General features: G+C 34.5%; 1 protein-coding gene across 1 annotated transcript in view; it reads right to left on the reverse strand.

The window, feature by feature from the left end:
- Nucleotides 1-21,467, reverse strand: part of HTR2C (5-hydroxytryptamine receptor 2C) — a 295,033-nt gene that overhangs the window by 119,133 nt on the left and 154,433 nt on the right. The window lies entirely within an intron of this gene.

Genomic DNA, 21,467 nt, shown 5'->3' on the forward strand with positions numbered 1-21,467 from the left:
GGAAGCAAAAAAAAAAAAAAATCTCCAAAGATCTCACTTGCTTTCACTCTCTCCCTCCCTCTCTGGTTCATTCTTAACAGAAAAAGATTCTTACGGGTTTTTTTTAATTTGGGAAGACTCTGTTGCCGCGAAGTGGGTGACTACTACAAATGCATTCCAAAGACTGTATTTCTTGGTTGATGTCGACAGTTGTAATTGCTTTCATCATTTCCATCTCCTATCGCTAATCGGATTGTATTTTGTTTTTGTTGGTGTTGTTTTTGTTTCGTTTTGTTTTGCCACAGTCACTTAATAAAATGAAAGCCAGAATAAAAAAGCAATCAAGGCTTTTTAGCAATGATAGCTTTTAGAAGAATAGAGCAGAGGAACCTTTTTTCACCAACACAGTATAGAAACTCATTTTGAGTGAGAAAGCTAGGGAGAAATAGGATGCTACACTGTACAAGTTGATTTCAGACCAACTAGGTTCAGGACTAAAGAGAACTGTGAGGTTGACCTGTGTGACTTTTCTAGTATTCAACTCTTTTTGCCTTATAAAAACGTCAATTTCATGTAGTTTAACCTTGTGTCATCCATTTTCTACAGAACAAATTTATGAGAACCAATGTCATAGAATACCAAAAGAGTTTAGGGTTTAATGGCTTGGAGGCAAATCTCACCCCTGTCATTTAAAATATGTGTGATTTTGGGTAAACAATAGTATCTTTCTGTGCCTCAGCTTTCTTATCTGTATGATATTAAATTGTATTACTGAAGGCAGCAATGTTAGTATCCATTTTACTGTTTCTTGTATAATTTAATTGCTCCCAGTTTGGGGTAATTACAAGCAATACTGTTACAAATAATTCTTTACACATATGTTAGTGCTTAGTTGTAAGCCATTCTCTACGATGTATACTCAACTTTGGAAGTCATGGCATGCGCTTTGCTAATATTGCTATATAATGCCATATTATTTTTCAATAGTTGTATCAATTCGCATTCATTCGCACCACAATGTATGAGTTCCTGCTGTTCCACATGCTTGCCAACACAAATTAAAGTGCCAGCACCCTTTAATTTCTGCTGATCTAATGACTATTGGTATTTAATTGTGGTTCTTCATTTCCCTGATTACTAATAAGTTTGAGCACTGCATATGTAAAGGTACTCAAACTCATCTGGATTTCATTTGTGAAGTACCTCTTCAATTTTATCTTTCTGTCAATTGCATTGTTTGCTTTTTTTTTTTTTTAAATTGATGCGTTGGGCACTATTTTCCAAGACTATTCTCAACTAACTTTATAATTTGAACTATTTTGACCACTGCAAATCCCTGTGTGTTCTGGCTTGTGGTTAAAAATGATCAAAAACAGTTTCTTTCTCCAAGGCAACTCCAAGACATTTTTCCTTACAAACCATAGGGGTGAGAGTGTGGTTCAGGTTTACCTCTGGTTAGGGTATAGTTCTGTAGGGTGCAGACTTAAAATGAGGATGATCGGTTTGTGTTCCTGTCTGTATACTTTCAAACTCCCTTGTTTACCCAATATCTGTAGGGCAAAAGGTGCTTCAATCCTGACCCTATGTGTTCCAACCTTGACTAAAATTTTGTCTTCATTATTCCTTACTATCTTGTGAGTTCTTTGATACACACACACACACACACACACACACACACCTAATATGCTTGTTTGGTACTGTTGTCCAAAAAGCTTCATTTGCCATATTTCAGAAAACAGAACTCATTGCTGAGTAAACCTATAAAATCCTGTTGTGTACCTCATGTCTCCCATTCTCTTAAAAATAAGTTGGCATCTAATAAAGAAAAACCAGGCTTGGAAATAGAGTTTAATTAAAGTGTAGAGTTATTTGAAATATCTGCTAGCCTTTGGCTATAACCATTCCCCCTAGTGGCCTTCAAGAGTAGTCCTAATGTGAATCTGAATGAGCTCAGGGCCCCATTGTCTGTAAGCAGCAGTTATCCTGTTTGAGTTTAAAGGATTCTTACTTAGCATAAAAAGCTGTATTAGGGATTTTACCAATCCTGTTAACAGGTGCTTAACTTGCTTCCAGTCTGCAGGGCACAGAAGAAAACATATTCTACGGTTCTAATGAGTGTTGGGAGAGGAGGAAAAAGACTTGTTTTAGTATCAGCTCTCTGCTCTGCCACATGCTATCTGTGTGTGTATATCCACTTTGGGATTTAGTTTCCTTCTGAAAACCCCCCAAAAAATAACCTGTTTTCTCTACAAGGTTCTTCAAGGATAAATTGAAACATTATGTATGATTGAGTTAAATATTTAAGAAATCAATTGTAGTCTTTGACCCGAAATAACACCCCTTTACTATTTGTGTTTCCTTTGTCCTTATGAGTTATTCACTGAACTGAACCAGATTCAGGTCTAGGCACCATTTATTACCTTAAAGACCTATGCAGACAACTGAAAAATGAGGCTGCAACAAGAGGCAGTTTGAACTTTTGCCAAATGTCTTCTGAAATGGAATCCCAAGGAGCTTGGTCAGTCCATCATTGAGGATGTAAGATTTATACACAAAACCTTTACTAATCTTTCCTCATTTGGCCCTATATATATTTTATTCTCTATTTCTTTTGTTTATGCAAAGTCCAGAAAAATAGTAAAGAAAGAGAATCAGGAAGGGAACTGGAGTATTTGCCAGGAGCTTGAAGTTTTCTATGTCTGATCTGGGATAGCAAAGATTCCTTACTACACAGCACACCTCTCCATCTAGGTCCCAGAGGGCCAGTCACTGCCTCTTATATAGGGCACTGCATCTAGGTAGCTCTGTTTTCATAATGACAGACACAAAATTTTTTTAAACATGGAAATGGCAACAAAAGTTTATATGAATATATAAATTTATATATATTCATTATATGAATATATATGTGTGTATATATATAGTATATATTTGTGTGTGTATATAAAAGTTTATATGAATAGATATATGTGTGATTAGTATATACTAAGTGAATATTTATTACTTTTGATTAGTATATACTAATCAAAAGTTTATATGAATATATAAATTTATATATATTCATTATATGAATATATGTGTATGTATATATATAGTATATATGTGTGTGTATATAAAAGGTTATATAAATATATATTGTGTGATTAGTTTACTTACATTTAGATTTAGATTACTAATTGAATATTATTCACAAGGCTAGAAGCTATTTGTAAGCTGACTTACAATATATTGCATTCTTTTTTTTTTTCCTGTTCTTTGATCTCATTTTACTAAACTAGTCTTCATTTGGGACATATTGTCAGAAGTTTCTGGCATGTGAACTTAAATATAATTTTCCTGATCACGTTTATTTAGGGCTTCCAAAATAACATTCTACTGAAATAAATTCCTAAGAGTAATTTTATTAATAATATTAAGATATCCACACATACTAAGTGCCAGATATTCTTCACACATGACCTCAAACCCTCAATGCCATCTCAGATATTTTTTCTGTTTTATAAAATGAATATGAATAAAGTGTTATTTAGAAAAAAAAAAGTGATCTGCCCAAGGTGAGAAGATGGTAATGTAAGGATTTACACCCATGTTCAGCTGATACCAAAGTCCACATTCTACAGCACTATAACACCTCAAGAAATACCACTGAGGTTCGGTGGTATTTCATGCTTATTAATGTATGCATTGACAGATGGACTGACATGGTACCTCCAATACATTCCACTTGCATTATTAAAAAGCCTCTTTGGAAAAGGAATGATACTCATTCTTACATTGATAGTACTATCCAGAAATGACGCAGTACTTTATTTGCTGCCAAACATTTGTTGTCAAGTAGACATAGGCATGATCCATTTCTACATTTCTATCTTATTTCCTAAGGGATATTACAAAACTATTGTTTGCCCCAAGGATTTTAATTAGAAATGGATATCTCACCTCTCCATTAGTTACCCTTAGTCAGAATCACTGAATTTAGGCATTGCTGATTTTGAAAATTCTCCAGAAATTACTCAAGACTGAGGCTGAAAATTAGTAATTTTACCTAGTGACAAGAAATCAGAAAATTCCAGACAAGTAACATTTAAATTACACAAGTATTTTTTTTAAAAGTGAGTAAGTTCCTTTGGGGCCAGGGCCCTATTTATTCACTTCTATTTCCTAGTGCCAAGTATGAAGACTGATACAGAGTGAACTTTCAATAAATATTTATTTGGTAACCTGAAATATTGATACATGATCGCAGAAGGTGTCTTCCAAAACCATTTCCCTACAGACCTTATGAACTATTCAGAATGAGGCATGTTTTAAGACATGAACATAAAATTAACTAGACTAGAAGTAGATGAAGCATGAATGTCAAGAAGGGCAATCAAGAAAATTTTCAGAAAAAGTATGGAGATAATTTAACTTTACAGTACCTAATCTTAACACTTTTTAGTTATAGGGACAAGCAGAAGCCCTTGTAAGGGCAGTTGTATATGTTTGCTCATTTTATTCATGGTCACTTTATTTATGTTTTATAAAGATTTTTAAAATTTATTTGTTTATTTGACAGACAGAGATCCCAAGTAGGCAGAGAGGCAGGCAGAGAGAGAGGAAGGGAAACAGGTTCCCCGCTGAGCAGAGAGCCCAGATGCTGGGCTCGATCCCAGGACCCTGAGATCATGACCTGAGCCGAAGGCAGAGGCTTTAACCCACTGAGCCACCCAGGTGCCCCTTTATTTATGTTTTAATGCCATTTTTTTAAACATGGCAGATAGTATTTGAGGTACAATTTTTTATCAGTATATTAGTAATTTTTTATCATAATGTTTTATGCCATCATGTTTCTGTTTCATAGTATTTGTCATAACATTTTAAACTATATCTGTTTTTCCTTCACAAGTGTTAGATAGCAGTATGATAAAAATATATCTCTAAAAGTTACAGAGATAGAAGCTGTTGTATTTTTATTAAACTATTAGTAGAAGGTTACAATCCTGAAAGTATATGTATAATTAAACTGGGTTTCTCTATTTTTCCTCAAAGTTGAATTAGCTTTGAGTATATTTAAGAAGTATGAAAAGAACTGTTTATGAAGCAATTTGGTAGCTGGGAAAATGCTATCTGCTTTGTGACAGTCATTTAAATGCTGCCATTGTGAGCCCTTTTCTCATCAGCTGATCATAGAGACATGTCCCTCTACTGAACTTCTGAACTATGTACTATGTGTTCAGTACATGATTGCATCTTTAGCACAGATCCCCACATTGTATATTACCTCTCTATACAAGTTTCTGCTTCCCACCAACACATAGAAACACCCATGTATGTACATATAATTGTATTATAAACTCTTGTAGGCAGAGATTGGGATTAACACATTTTTATATCCCACTGTGTTTTGTTTGTTCAGCACTGAAAAAGAGCAGATATTCAATGTGTTTTATATTCATTGTGGTTTGGCACATGAGTTATAATAGCTTAATTATGACCCTTGTTTTCTTTGATCATTGTTAGAACATCTCCATCCTGGTGGCTAATTGGTCGTTGCTGGGCCCGTAAGAGCTTCTTAAAGTGTTTGAGAGAGAGGAATTAGAGTGCAGGGTTGAGTGGGATGCAATAGCTTCTGGGTAAAATAAGGCTTTAATTTCATTTAGATACATATTTTAGAAGGGGTACAGAAACCAAATCTGATAGCTATAAAATTAGATGTACAAAGTAAAAAACATTTGGGCAATTATTTGATTTATTTAATCAGTTAATAAAGGAAAATGTTTAATTCCAGTCCCTGGATGAATTCTGTGGTTTCAGTTATCTGATCTGGCTGACTAAAAAATGTAAGTGAATATGTCATTGCAATTTTTGGAATGCACTTATAATATTGTTCAGCAAAAGTGATCTCTGAAAGATCAGATTAGTATCCCAAGAGTACATTGACAAACATAAATTTTATTGTTGAAAAAGGTTACGATTCTATGATATCTACAAAATTGTCTCCATTTTGAGATGATTTAAGAACCTGTGCTTCAATTTGACAAAGACTATTCCAGGATTTAACTTTTAGAAATTATATACAGCTATTTTCAATCACACTACACAATTTTGCCTCAACTCCCTCAGAGATTTTTTTTTTTGAGGTAGTTTCACTTCTGAAACTGGCTCATATTACAAAAAAACAAGTAAAACTTGTTACAGTAATATTTATTTTGAAGTTTGAGAGGAAGGGTAATATTTATTTCTTGTTAATATAGTATGTATCTGTCTTAAATTTTGATGTAGAGTCTTTCCATAAAACAAGGTATAATGGGAGAGGGAAAAAGGAAGTTCTTGGGTAACTGATTTTAACAGTAAGGGAAACAAAAAAGGGTAAGCTCAGTCATTGAAGACAATCTCTGTTTATTGCACATATCTGCCTAAGAAAGGCCTTAAAATAATCCTGTTTTTGAGATAAAAGCAATTTTAGAGACTCTAAAACAATCTAATTCTACAAATCAGGGAAAGGAGGCTCAAAGCTAAGTGACTTCATCTAGATTACAAAGTTAGTGGCAAAATTGAAACTAGAAATGGGTGCCAGGTGGTTTAGTTGGTCAAGCTCTGTGTTTGGCTTTGGTCATAATCCCAGAGTCCTGGGATGGAACCCCACAATGGGGGGGGGGGGTGCCTGCTCAGCAGGGGTCTGCTTCTCTTTTTCCCTCTGTGCTCTCTCTCTCTAGTAAATAAATAAAATCTTAAAAAAAAAAAAGAAAATAGAAACTAGGCCTTCAATGCCCTATTATCCCTTAGAATTAACCAATAGAAAGAGAATGTAAAAGTGCAGAATACAGAAGTAGTTCACAAATAAGAGTAATTCACCTAAAGTCTGGCATCACAAGGTAAACTCAAGTTACATTATTGATGGTTTTTCTAAGAACTTTGATATGCCCCTCTTCCAGCTTTCCTCTCTGACCTGGTACCTTTCTAAATTCATTCTTTCTTGCCTCAGCTTTTGCTTCTTCTCCTTGACCCTAGGCTAAACTGGAATTAATAGCTGTTGTTGGACAAGGTCTTTGAACACATGGAGAATTGTTTTGTTGGCCCAGAACTATAATGAACAAGGTCTTTGAACATGAGGAGGTTGTTTTATAGGCCAAAAACTAAAGTGATTTCCTTTTAGCCTATAAACAAGTTAAGTCTCTCATCTACAATTAAAATACTTCTTTGACCTTCTTTTCCCTCTAATAAATATGATCTCTTTTGAGAGTCAGAACCAAGACTCTCTAAAAATTGTTTCATAAAAACCAAATATAATGTATGGAACTTATTTGGGTCTTGTTTAGATCCTAATTTGAGTTAACTGGGAAAAAGTGAGTATAGATTGAGTAGTAGATGATATTCAATAACCATTTTAAATTTATTAGGTAGCATAATATTATGGTGCTAGGTTTAAAATGTCACTGTAATTAAAGACGTATAAAGAAGTATTTACAAGGGCAGGCCTTCCAGAATGGTAAAATGAGGACTTTGGAGGAATCCTTTCTCACAAAAGCAATAAAAATATTTGCAGAATGGTGAAAATTGACCATTTCAGAATTTTCGAAATTAAGTGGGGCCTGACTGGTTTTGGAGCTCTATATGCAGCTCCATCCCCACAGCACTGTATTTGGAGTAGTATTCTTGAAATACCTTTTTCCCAGAGCATTGTGGCTATTTGACACGACTTTGGTCTACGGCCATACCACCTTGAACGCGCCCGATCTCGTCTGATCTCGGAAGCTAAGCAGGGTCGGACCTGGTTAGTACTTGGATGGGTGAAATGACTTTGAGTTCAGGTACTCAGAAGAAGTCCTATTCATAGGGTATTATTGAAACAATAGCAATAAGTTGGACTCAGTAATACTACAATTTCCTAAGGCTGTGAATTCATTGGAACAAACAAAAACCTGGCTAAAAAGTTAGAAGGAATGTCTCAGTAATAGGAATAAGTCCAATATAGGGGATTTTAAAAAGCTCCAACATATTCCAGGAGATCTAAAAACAGCATACATGCATGGCCCTGCACACACTTAAAAAAGGCCAGAGAGAACCCCAATAATTCAACTCCCACTCTCCTTGGTGCCCTGCTCAAATAAGAAGTAAAAGCAAGACTAACTAACATGTAAACTCTTGAAATTTGAAGATGCAACTTCACACAAAAATCAAAGAGCAGAACAATAACTGGCTTAAAGCATTTAATGAAATATTTTAACCAACAATTGGCTAGTCACAAATAATGCTGATCCAGGGGTAATGTCTAAGAAGCCAGGCTTTAAATAAAAACAAGAATTAAAAGAAAAAGCTACCAGAGAAAATATTAGCTACACATAGCAAGAAATATAGAATCTACAAAATTAACTTAGGAAAGTCATAAAGCAATCAAGAATAAGGAAAAAAGAACAATATCAACAGCAAACACTGAGAGTGGAGGGATCTGACTCTGAAGGTGTTACAGTATATTATTTAAAATATCCAGTTTTCAACAAGAAAATACCAAATACAAAGGAACAGGAAAGTAGGGCCCATAGACAGGAATAAAAGCAGTCACTTTCTAGTGTCTTGGAGGAGACTCAGATGTTCAGTTGATTAGACAAAAAGTTTAAATCAGTTATGAAAATATGTTTAAAGAAGCAAAGGAGAGTATATTTCAAGAACTAGAGGAAACTATGGTAGTGTTTCATTGAATAGGTAAAATCAATTAAGAGATAAAAATTCATCTAAAATTAAAAAGTAAACACAAATAGAAATTATGGAGTTGAAAAATACAATGACTAAAGTTATAAATTCATTAGATGGGGTTAACAGAGGAATTCGGCAGTCAGAATAAGAATCAATGAACTTGATGATAGGTCAAAAGAGATTATCCAGTCTGAAGAACAGAAAGAAAAAAAATAAAGAAAAATGAACAGAGTCTGTGGGACACCATCAAATGTATGCATAATTTGAGTCCTTAAGAAAAAGGAGAAAAAGAGGCAGAAAAAATTTGACATAACAATGGCTGAAATTTTCCCAAATTTGATTCTCAAATTTGATGAGAAACATTAATTTTGACCTAAAAAGCTCAAGGAACACCAATTAGGATACATTTTGGGAAGGATTATAAGACACTTCATAGTCAAACGATTGAAAGATAAGAAGCAAATTATGAATGTAGCATGAGATAATTTGACACATACAGGATGAATCATAAAAGTTTAATAGCTGACTTCTTGTCAGAAACCACAAAGCCCAAAAGGCATGTAATTCAAAGATGGTCAACTGAGAATTCTATATTCAGTAAAACTGTCCCTCAAATATGAAAAAGAAGTAAAAGGTTTTTAGGTAAACAAAAACAGAACTTGTCATCAGCATACTTGACCTACAATAACTACTAAAGGGAATCCTTCAGCTAAAATGAAAGGCTAGATGGTAACTCGAATCGATCTGTATTAAAACACTTCTCCTAAATGATTTAAAAGACAAGTACATAAATAATAATACAAAACTATTTTGATGGGGTATAATGTAGAAAGGTGTAATTTGCATGACAATGATAGCACAAAGGAGGGGGAAGGAAGGAAAGTACACTGGAGGAAAATCTTTACACATTTGAAATTTAATATAAATCTTGATAATTTTTTAAAGAGTTTATTTATTTATTTGAGAGACAGCTAGAGACGGAGCACAGGTGGGGGAGAGGGAGAAGCAAGTTTCCTGCCAAGCATGGAGCTGGATGAGGGTCTTGAATCCAGGCACCCCATAAATCTTGATTATTTTAAGTTAAGGTACACATTATAGGGAGTCACTGCTAATTTGCATAGGATTTCTTTTTGGGGTGATGAAAATATTCTGGAATTAGATCATGATGATTGCTTGACTTCCTGAATATACTAAAAGTCATCACATTTTATACTTAGAAGGGGTGAATTTTATGGTCTATAAAATGTATCTTAATTTTTAAAAAAGAATGAAAATAAAAAAGATGCATATTGTAAGTCACAGAACCACCACTAAAAATGTTCCAAAAAACAGTAAAAAAGTAAACAAAGGAATTTAAGTGGTACAGTAGAAAATATCTCTATCATCTCTAGTTGACAAAAGTAAAAAAATTATTAAAAAGTTTTCTGTGAATAGCAGTAGTTGGTCTTTCAAAATTCAGAAAAATATTGTCATGGTGGTAGGAAATTGTGTGGAAAAACAGTGACTGAATTTGTTTCCAAATATGTCATTCTTTATGAGGTGTATGTGAAGGGGCTGGGTCCTTCTTTAAGGAAAAAATGATTACAACTCTTGTATAATTTTTTAACTATTAGTATATTGTTTTCAAGTCAACACATATGCCTTATTTTTTCCTGCCAGATTTGTTTTGTGTGCTTAATGACACCTGTAATGAAGGACTGCTCTAAGGTTTTGATGAATGGTATAAGTAAAAATATTAAATTAGAGAAACTGCTACTGTTTGTGTGACACAGCAAAGCAGACAGAAAAGAGTACATAGGATTTGAGGTTAGATCCATCTTTCCTCCCTGTACAACCTGAATTTAGGTTTCCTTATCTGTATAGGTAATTAATAGCACCCATCCTAAGTAATTTTATTAGATTAAGTCATAAGATTTGAGTAATGTGTTTGACATATAACTGGGCCCAAATATATATCAAAGCTCTCACTATAATTATCTTACTTTTGTTACTGTTATTGCTTTATAGCATATGGTAATTTCCACAAACCCATGATACTGACCTACTAGGCATGAATTTAAAAAAAAATCAATAGTTAAGAAGTAAGGTCAGTTGAAGTTTACCTTTGTTGTCTTACTATTTTTCCTTTCTGTACTTTTATTTTTCCTATTAACTGTCACCTTTGTGTACTGTTAAATTCTCTTTTTTTCCCAAGTAATCTTAACACATGTCTGAAAAAAAATGCAGGAGGACATAAAGTAGGGCTACGAATGTCCTACCTTTTGAGTTTCTTTATTTCACAATAAAAATTAGACAGATATTAATCACATTGTCACAATATTTTACATCAGAATTAAATACAGTCTTAGATTTCCTTACCACATGTTTCCTCTTTCCTTTGGTTATTTATGTACCTAATTTAATTAGAGTTTCTTAAAAATGAAACTTTTAGGTGAATGAGCCACAGTAAAATTTAATTCAGTAATTTGTCATAGTCCTGCATGCTAAATAATTTACTTATGAAATGGTGGTCCTCAAAAATTGTTTTTATATTTTTAAATAAAATAAAGTTTGGGGAAGTAGTCATTTAACTTTCCTACTCTACTTAAACTACAAGACTTTTACCTTACCTCATTATAATTAAACCAAAAAAAATTATATTATAATATTAAAACCAAGAAAATACTTCCAGAACGTTTGTTTTAGTAGAGGTGGAAGCAGATGGTATAAATTTTCATATGCATATCTATTTAATTGTAGCCAGAGGTTTGGTTCAATGCAATACTAAAAATATCTTGAAATTGTATTGAGACTTAAAGTATACTAAATATTTTCCATTTCAGTCTTGAGTATTTACAAATACCTATAAAGTTGATGCTAAGTGAAATAATGCAGGTCAAAATACTTATAATGATAGGTACACAGTAAAAGCTAGTCAGTCATTCATAAAGGAGACTAATTCTGAGGGATATCCATTGATTTTCCCAAAATCACAATATTAGTATGGCGTTATCAAATGACATCAAAGTGTCATTTGATCAAAAAAATCTAGCTAAAACACAGTATTTTTTAGTCAGAAGTGGAGCTAAGGACATGAAAATACAAAATTCAAATATGTATATGATTAAAGTTATATTTAGTTTTAATATAATTTTTCTATGAAACAATTTTCTTTTTGTTGGTAACTAAGCAAAATATCATGCTTAATGGAAATAGTTTGCTGTCTTTATTTCTCACTCCAGTTGCCCTTTTAGAGAACACAATGGTTAATTACAAGGGTTTATATGTCCCACCCACTGTTGAAACTCATGTATATACAGAGATGGTAATCAGGTTTTCGAGGAAATGAAAATTAGACTTCAGTCTCCCCCATCATGAGAAATATTTCAAAGAACATAAGGAATGTACTTTTCATTATTTTCTACACTTTATTCTGAACGTTTTCCATGTGAAACCAAATATATCGAAAGTTAAATTTAGCTATTAGTTTAATAACACATATTTAGCTTCCTTCTCTGTACTCATTCCTAAAATAGAAAACCCAGGAAAGTTCTTTCTTTCTATAAATATGGAGGAGATATTAAACTGAGAATGTATGAGATGGAGTTAGAGTAAAATAGAAAAATAAGTAAGTGCCTAGTAAATATTAAATGCCTCTCTTTTAGCTCCCCTTCAAGGTTTTTTTTGATATAATTTTGAGGAGAAAATACTGTATGTTTTTTATTAGCTAGTGTAATTCTTTCAGGTTCTAAAAATGATCTTGATCTAGAATAAGGTAAGTTTTGCTCTACAGGAGATGGTCTGACCCCGTTATCTTATGTTCACTCTAAATACTAATTCAGAATACTTTCTTTTCTGCTTCATTCTGAAATAGATTAAAATCCACAAATGCTGTGATCCCACAACTACACAGGAAGTAGAAATAAAGAATCTACCACAGCTCAGGCTACTTTGTATTTGTATAGACTTACATAAAAACCTTCAACTATCTCTTAACATGTAATTCAATAATAAAAATAGAGATATATAGGTAATTAAAACTCTATCTCCAGGGCTTACTTTATTAACTATTTCTCAGTGAAAGAAATCTACAGTGTAAAAAAAACTCATTCAACCTTGATTGTCTTGCTATTCTTCTTTTAAAAAGAAACGATGCCATTAAGTCATAGAAAAAATCCATAAAGTGGGTTTTGGGGGACTTAGTGTTATGTGAACAATGTGCAAACACCTTGCCTGTGCTGTATTTTGAGTGCAGAACAATTAGAGCGCAAAGATTTTAGATCTTTTATTTGGAACACAAAACAAATTTCAACACTCACTGAATATGGAAATTTGACTAAGGAGGAAAAGAAAAAAAATTAACTTTTAACAATTATTCCAAAAACCAAGATACTACACAGTTCAAACATTGTGTTGGAAGTATATAGAGCTAAATGAGAACAATTAAGATTCATAGTTGTAAGAGATTCTGTTTAGCATATGAAAGGCAGCTTTCAAGATTGAATTACTGCCCTTTGAGATAAAGACTAAGTAGGCTATTCTTAATCATCTCATAATGTTTAAAAGTGAAGGTTATGGATACATAGTCCATATATTCTAAGCAAATTTTTTCATATGTTCACTTAGATGGCAACAAGAGATAAAATGTCTTCTAAGTTATTAAAATAATATCTAATTAATGAGTAGGTTTTTCATCTAGGGTCTCTTACTGGGACTAGTCATACTGATTATCACAATCATTGGCACATAAAAGTGTGTGTGAGATGCAACCCTGTTTATGGAATAGTATTTCTTCTTTTCGTCTCCCTATCATTCACAAAAGCACTGTACTTTTACCTCCATAATGATAATTTCAGACTCTGAGTAAGTAACCTGTTCAGTGACATCAGTAGGAAACCTAATTATAGAATTTTAAAACATAGAAGAAAACCTAGAAAATATCTAGTTCAACCTCCTACTCAAAACAGAAATTCCTTGTATAACCTTCAGTAATGGAGCGGTGCCTCTCCTTGAAAGATAGAGCTTCTCATCAATTAAGACCATTTTATAGAACCCTAACCTGCTTCTTTTATCTTTTACCATTTATCTGGCTCTCACCTTTTGAAGCTATATGAGCATGAAAATGCTTCTACTATTTGAAGATATATTCTGCCCCCCTTCACTTCTCCTTAATTCTATTTTTTAATCACATGGCAATGAAGGCTTTGAAACATGGGTTTTTGAACTATGTGTCTAAGAGGGTGTTTAGAGTCTGAAATGTGCTGAACTGAAATGACTTTGAGCAAAGCTATGGTTCTAAAAAGAGTGTCTATTAGCTGGGACCATGTATAGCACTAGTGAATGTACAGTAACTATTAACAATAATTATCACTGTAGAGCTTGGAGAAAGTACTCTTGGATCTACAAGAGCTGAGTTTTTTTTTTTTTTTTTTTTTTTTTACTTATGCTACTTATGTCTTTAGAGCCATATCAAGACAGGAAGCATGAATCAAGGTTTGGTTGAAGTCTTCGGGAACATGCATGTTCCGCATTTCTAGGGATCAGTGGCAGAAATACTAGTCTGAGTAGCTGGGGAAGTGGGGCCCTTAATACCAGCAATCTAAATGAAAGTGGTTATTAGCCTTTTATGGACTTAAAATCAGGTAAAACTGTATATCTCAGTTTTCCTCATCTTTAAAGTGGGGAAAAAGTAAAATTCTGCCAACATATTGGTTGTGAGTAGTAGATGAGGTAATAGACATAGAGTAGGAGCTGAAAGATCAGAGTATGTCACCCCAAAATGGGCCACTTTGGCATAAGAATTATTTTGACCTGAAAGCAACTGAGAAACAGTAGAGTCAGAAAAAGCTCTCTACCTTCCCCTTTACTATCTAAAGGTAGAGTATAAATTTCCCTTTTTTAAGGTCCCCCACAATACCAAGAAGAGAATTATTCTTAATCACTGGAAACATACTTATCCCCAGGATTGCACAAAATTAAATCTGCATAACAAGACTTATTAAAAATAACCTTTATTGTCCATTAGTTTTCCCCATATATTTACCTTCTCACAATTTACTACCCCAAGAAATTCAAAGCCTCTTTCTTTTTACTTGCCACTTCTCAGTAATTTATTGTTCTTTGTTAAGATGATTCATAAGCCCCAGGTCTAACCATTTCTTCGGGTCTTCTTTCCTATGAAGGTCTTCAGATGCATTAGTTATAAACTGTCTTGTTAATCTGCCTTTTGCCAAATTAACTTGCAGGATCCCAGTACTGAACTAAGAGGGTAGAGGAACATTTATCCTCCCAGATAGTGCTCAAATAAGCTAGCTATTATAATTATTATAACATCATCTTTCTTACCATCAGGACATGGCAACAAGCAAACTTTCAGTTAGGTGTTAGCTGCTATTATTTATACAGTGCTGGCTATATGTCTATAGTCAAATGACTCTTACAAGTAGCATTGGAATGTTAACTAAAATTGTATTTTGAATTTATTTTGTGAATTTATTAGAGAATTAAAGCAGCAATTAATCTGCAAAAGTTGTATATCTCTAAGGAAGAAAGAAGAAAAAGTACAAAGAATAACTAGAGATAGCAGACTCTAGAGATATGAACAAGAACCGGAATTTCTGGATTGTATTCTTTAATATATGCCACTGTAATTTTCTGTAAATATATTGAGTGCTATTGTTCCTTTTTACACTCAGAATTGAAACTTACCTGGTAAAGAGTTTTTTACTGAAGGGTAAAGAGCCTACAATGAGATGATTATGTGTATCTGAAGAGGGAAAGGAGATATTAGAAGACATTTGAATGAAAAAGTAAAGATTCATTGGTCTAGATGGCGGGGGCAGGAAATCCTCAGTATATAAAGTCATGAGTTATTCATTTATTCATTAAAAAATGCCAGATACAAGGGTAAATTCTAGGTATATGTAAGTACAGAAGACTGGCAAGGTCACCGCTTAGCCTTTCAAAGGGAAGTTTTTGTGTGGATGACTGAGAACAGGATTTAAGGTATCAGTAAATAAACTCTAAATCAGCTCTATAGAGTGTGTTAACCCTGGGAAACAACAAAAAACAAAACAAAACCCCAAAAAGCAAAAAACAAAAACAAGCCAAAAACCACAGAAAGCAGTTTTACAGAGAGATTTTGTGAAGGGGGCAGGGACAAGCATGGCTTTTTTAATGTTTGGATAACAAAGCAGTCTACAAATTATGGAGGGAAATATTCCCAGTTTTCCCAAGGAACACTGCATATAATATAGACAGGAGCAAATGCAGTACCATGTGATATCTTGAGGGTTTGTAGGTTTGGCAGCACCAGGTAACAGCACTCAAGACAGGTAAGCGGCATTCTCATGATGGTGAAATGGCAGAGCATCAGCAGAGACCACAATGCCTGGTGGGAGATTGTGGATGCCCAACAGACATGGCGGTACTCAGCAGCTGCCCAGCAAATGGTGATGGATGCCCCATGGAAGATGAAGAATGCTCAGTGGGAGATGATGGATGACCAGCAGATACAGTGAATGGTGGCAGGTGATGGAAGATACATACGTGCTTGATGAAAGGCCAGAACAGCTGCAGCAGCGCATGATGCAGATTGATTTATTCCTGATTACATGTGAGTAATTCCTAGGGACTTCAAAAATACTTGGAGGGAAGGTGTGTATTTTTCTAGGGGACTGGAGGAACTTTGTAAGCTCATGGGGATAACAAGCCAGTGACTTTAGGGCATTGATATCAAGATTGTCTTTCTTGTGCTCATAAATTGGGAGGCCTACCTCAAACTTGAGTGCTTTTAGGGACAGGTAGGCAGTATGAATAAGACAGCTAGGTGGAAGAAAATGGGGAGCAATGGAAAACACAGTGAGGAAACCTACACACCACGGAAAGGCATTCATTTACAAAGTTTTAAAATCATGGGCCAGGACAAAATAAAATTCACATTCAGACAGATGTCAGATAATGGGTTGCCAGTTCATCATCTCTGGTTTTGGTGAATACTGAGTATCGGTATTCATAGAACTTAATACATCATTTATCTAGGAATGTGTATCACCTTTACACAAATAAGAAAATTGTTTCATTTTGAAAATGAGCTCTGGGTATACAAATTTTGGAGCTCTTTTATATACTTCAGAAGACTGTTTTGTTATTTGTTAACCAATTCAAAGAAATCAGAGAGATTCTATTTATCTCATGTTTATTTCTGCCAACTATAGCTTTTCCAAAATATTTAGGACAACTTGGGCTCCAGTGAAGGAGTTCTGATGGAATCCCTGAAAATCCCCAGGATGACAGTGGAAAATATGAGGGTGGATCTATAATTCCCAGATACACTCCCAACTCTTCTTTTCCAAATGAACTTCTAGAGTCTGGATTGGACAAAATCTATCCTTTACTAGAAGGTGTAAGTCTCCAGCAAAAGGGAGTGAAAATTTAAGGAATTCTTCAAAAGAAATGAAGATAAAATTATAAAATAAAGGAAGACAGCTTATAAGCATATGTTCCATTTTAATGGAATAAATTCCAAAGAATATTTACCATCTTTATATATATAGATACCTACAGATATAGATATATAAAAATTATATTAAATATATATGTATATAAATATATATATAGAAATCTTGTAGGAAAGTAGTTAAGATTAGTTTGGCTAAACATTAGTTTCATCATGTTAACCCATGAAAAAAACAAATCATGGATATCATTTTGTGAGGATTACATGAGTTAATACATGTAAAATTCCTTGTAGAATGCCTAGGAAATAGTATGTTCTCAATTAATGATATTTATTATAAAATGTGAAGATGAAATGTGGTGATTGCAGTCTTATGCTTTCTGGAGTTTCTAGTCAACAACTTTTGTTCTCTCTACTTCTAGTCTTCAAATCCTTTCAAATTCCCAGTAACATACTTAAACAGCTCCTAAATTTCTTTTGTATAGAGACAATCCTATGGCATATTTTGATAAAAAGCCCTCTTAGAACTTCCACAGAAAACTTATTTCTGATCAATAGATTTCTTGACTCAAGCAAACAGAGGACCAAACTCAATACACTTAACCTTCTCAAAGGATACAAAAGTATTTAGGTGATTATTACAACTAGACCTGCTTTAGGAAGCTACTATAAGGAATTTTTAAAATCTTTAAAAAATTACACCAATGTTTACTTGCTTTCGTCCGTTAAAATGGTTGTGTATAAATTGTGTTTTCAATTTCTAAAAGTATTTTCTCTAAATAAAAAGAAAATCTACTAAAATAAATTACACATTTTCTTAACAAATGGCTTAGAAGCTACTTTTGTATAAAGAGGTTTGCATGATATACATGTCAGTGGTGAAGGGGAAATCTCTGTTCTCCAAATCCCCTGGAAGACTAGATTGGTTGAGGACTTGAAAATGAATGATAAATATGTTGTCTGAAAAGAAATCATGGCTATCAGAAAGAGGCCTTCAGTTGGTATAGTTCCATTGTGGTAAACTAAATAATGTATGTGAAAGCAACATGAGTGCTCAGGGTCAGATATTATCTGATAATGTCTAGATAGAGAATAAGAAATCCAAGAATGGACTACTCATACTTGCATAAAGTAATCCAATGGCTTTAAAAGAGAAATCACTGTCATCTGGTATCCCCATATATTGGTAGGAGAAATTGACCCAAGAGAAAAGCTAAAAAAAACATGGCAGGAAGACTTCTTTTGGGGAGGACATCCTCTACAAAACTATGTAGAAATTGATAATAATTAATAATAATAATAAACTGCAGTTTAATTCTGCAAAGTTATGTAGATTGGCAAGTGTGTGCTTTCAACAGCTAAAATTTTCTTTTTGCCTACTGCTTTTTGCTTATTCCTGGGAAGGCTGTTTTCCCCAGTCATTACCTTATCCTTACTCCAAAACTATCTGTGCTTTTTGAATGACTCAGTTTCTGAAATGAAGATGCTCTTTTCTACTCTCCTGCCTCTACCTCCCCAACTAGACTGTAATTTCCATAAACTTATGTCTCTTTTCCTGTTGTAGACCCAGTATTTAGCATGGTGCTTAATGCATAGTGAGCAGTCAGAACTAATGAATGAATGATATCAAATTGTTGCCCACTGAATCTGAGTAAATAGTAATGTGGGAGAACCCCAATGAGGAAAACCATGGTGGTGGTGGTGGTGGTGGTGGTGGAGATAAGGTGGCGATTTCCAAGTTGCAGTAATGTGTGCTGAGAAGTTGTTACTCCATGAAGTGTGAGAAGGATGGATCAAACCCAAGAGCAGGCGAGGTGTCAGACAGCACGACTTTGTTTCACTTAGCAATGAGTCTGTACAAAGCACAAGAAGTCCAAAAACAATCCAAGGAGTCGCAGTTGATAAATTGGGGACCATTAGTCTGAGGAGCCCTGTGTAAGCTTAAATATGACTTAGATATTTGGAAACGTAGTAAAGAAAACCAAGGGAAAAGGTCAGTTTAAACTTGAAAGGTCTTGGGGTGCCTGGGTGGCTCAGTTGGTTAAGCATCTGCCTTCAGCTCAGGTCATGATCTCAGGGTCCTGGGATTCATTCCTGCATCGGGCTCTCTGCTCTTCAGGGAGCCTGCTTCTCTCTCTTTCTCTCCCTCTTCTCCCTCTCTTCTCAAATAAATGAATAAAAACCTTTACACTTGCAAGGTCTATATTTAGATTGAGTTTTGAAATAAAATTTTATCCATTTAATATTTCAAAGAATATACTTCACCTGCCAAAACGATTAAATTTTAAAAATAAAATATTAACATGTATGTATATGTATGTTAATTTTAGATAAATATGGAGTATATTGAGTCCAAACATTAAGATGTACTACTAACTTCTATACTGGACACACTTCTACACTGGCAAACAGATGGACAATAGTAGCTTACCACTATCAAATGGAAGTTGCTGAAAGAGGGATGACTGAAATAAAAATATATATATTTATTTTTGAAGGAGAAAAAGGGATAGGACTCAAGACAGCTCAACTGAAAGGCTTGGCATACAACCAGTTAAGCCCTAGAAATCCAGTACAGGAGGGAATTAATTTGAGCTATAGTCATTAGGAAGTTGGGAACTGATTTCTTCAAATTCAGAAATGGTAAATATCTGTAAGCCTGACCATGAGTATTTTTAATTCCTGCAAAACTGGAGACTAAAATTTTGAGAAAAAAAATTCTTTTTGTTTGTGCAAGAGCATGGGAGGAAATTGCCACTATTATGTGAATGTTAAAAACTATTCATTTTGGGGGCGCCTGGGTGGCTCAGTGGGTTAAAGCCTCTGTCTTCTGCTCAGGTCATGGTCCCAGTGTCCTGGGATCGAGCCCCACATCAGGCTCTCTGCTCAGCAGGGAACCTGCCTCCTCCTCTCTCTCTCTGCCTGCCTCTCTGCCTACTTGTGATGTCTATCTGTCAAATAAATAAATAAAATCTTTAAAAAAAAAACTATTCATTTTGGTCCTATACATCTAAGGTCAAAGTGCCCTTGTCAGAAAAAAAGAGGGAAGATAGATCGAATAGGATTCGATAAATATTTTGCACACTTTTGTGAAATTTTTAATATGGCTGAATAAGTCCATATACTTGTGTCTAAATGTAATATTTACCTATGTATCATTATTGGTTTTGATTGAATGTGTTCTTTTTTCTCCATTGTTTATTTACTTATTAATTGAACATTAGTCTGTTCTGGTAAAAATTCAGTTTCTTCTGTTTGTTTGAGGGTGGCTGTATGTGATGGAGAAAGCTTTATGTACTTGAAAATCTCAGAAAAAACATCTATTTTGGAAAGACCTAATAGGAACTTAAAGGCACTTTGATAGGGGCACCTGGGTGGCTCAGTAGGTTAAGCCTCTGCCTTCGGCTCAGGTCATGGTCTCAGGGTCCTGGGATCCAGCCCCGCATCGGGTGGTCTCTGCTCAGCAGGGAGCCTGCTTCCCCCTCTCTCTCTGCCTGCCTCCCTGCCTACTTGTGATCTCTCTCTCTCTGTTAAATAAATAAAATCTTTAAAAAAAAAAAGGCACTTTGATAATAAAACACCCGTAAGTTTCACATTCATTATCATTGTTAACTTTTATTTTCTTTTTTTTTAAAGATTTTATTTATTTATTTGACAGACAAAGATCACAAGTAGGCAGAGAGGCAGGCAGAGAGAGAGGAGGAAGCAGGCTCCCTGCTGAGCAGAGACCCCCCCCCCATGCGGGGCTGGATCCCAGGACCCTGAGACCATGACCTGAGCCCAAGGCAGAGGCTTTAACCCACTGAGCCACCCAGGCGCCCCTAACTTTCATTTTCTTCTGAGTTTATTGAATACTGATTTTTAATAACTGAAGTAAATTGGATTTCATAATATCTTTACCAGAACAGAATAAATGTGATGATATTCAATTTTATATATTGATTTGAATACATTTTTATAATTCATATAAGTAAATAATATATATATATTTTAAAGATTTTATTTATTTATTTATTTGACAGACAGAGATCACAAGTAGGCAGACAAACAGGCAGAGAGGAGGAAGCAGGCTCCCTGCCGAGCAGAGAGCCCGATGTGGGGCACGATCCCAGGACCCTGAGATCATGACACGAGCCAAAGGCAGAGGCTTTAACCCACTGAGCCACCCAGGCGCCCCAATAATCAGTATTTTTAAAACTGTACAGCAAATCTCTTTACAGGAGGCATAAGATCACATAATACTTAGCTAGGCAAATGTTTAGTGTGTGTGTGCGTGTGCATGCATGCATGTTTTCTAAGTGCTTCTTCCTCCTAAACATAAAATTTTGGGAATACTCATCTGCTTATTTGCGGGAATCTTGTCAGGCTGTCAGGA

The sequence above is a fragment of the Lutra lutra genome, chromosome X, assembly GCF_902655055.1.
Source record: "Lutra lutra chromosome X, mLutLut1.2, whole genome shotgun sequence".
Taxonomy (NCBI): Eukaryota; Metazoa; Chordata; class Mammalia; order Carnivora; family Mustelidae; genus Lutra; species Lutra lutra.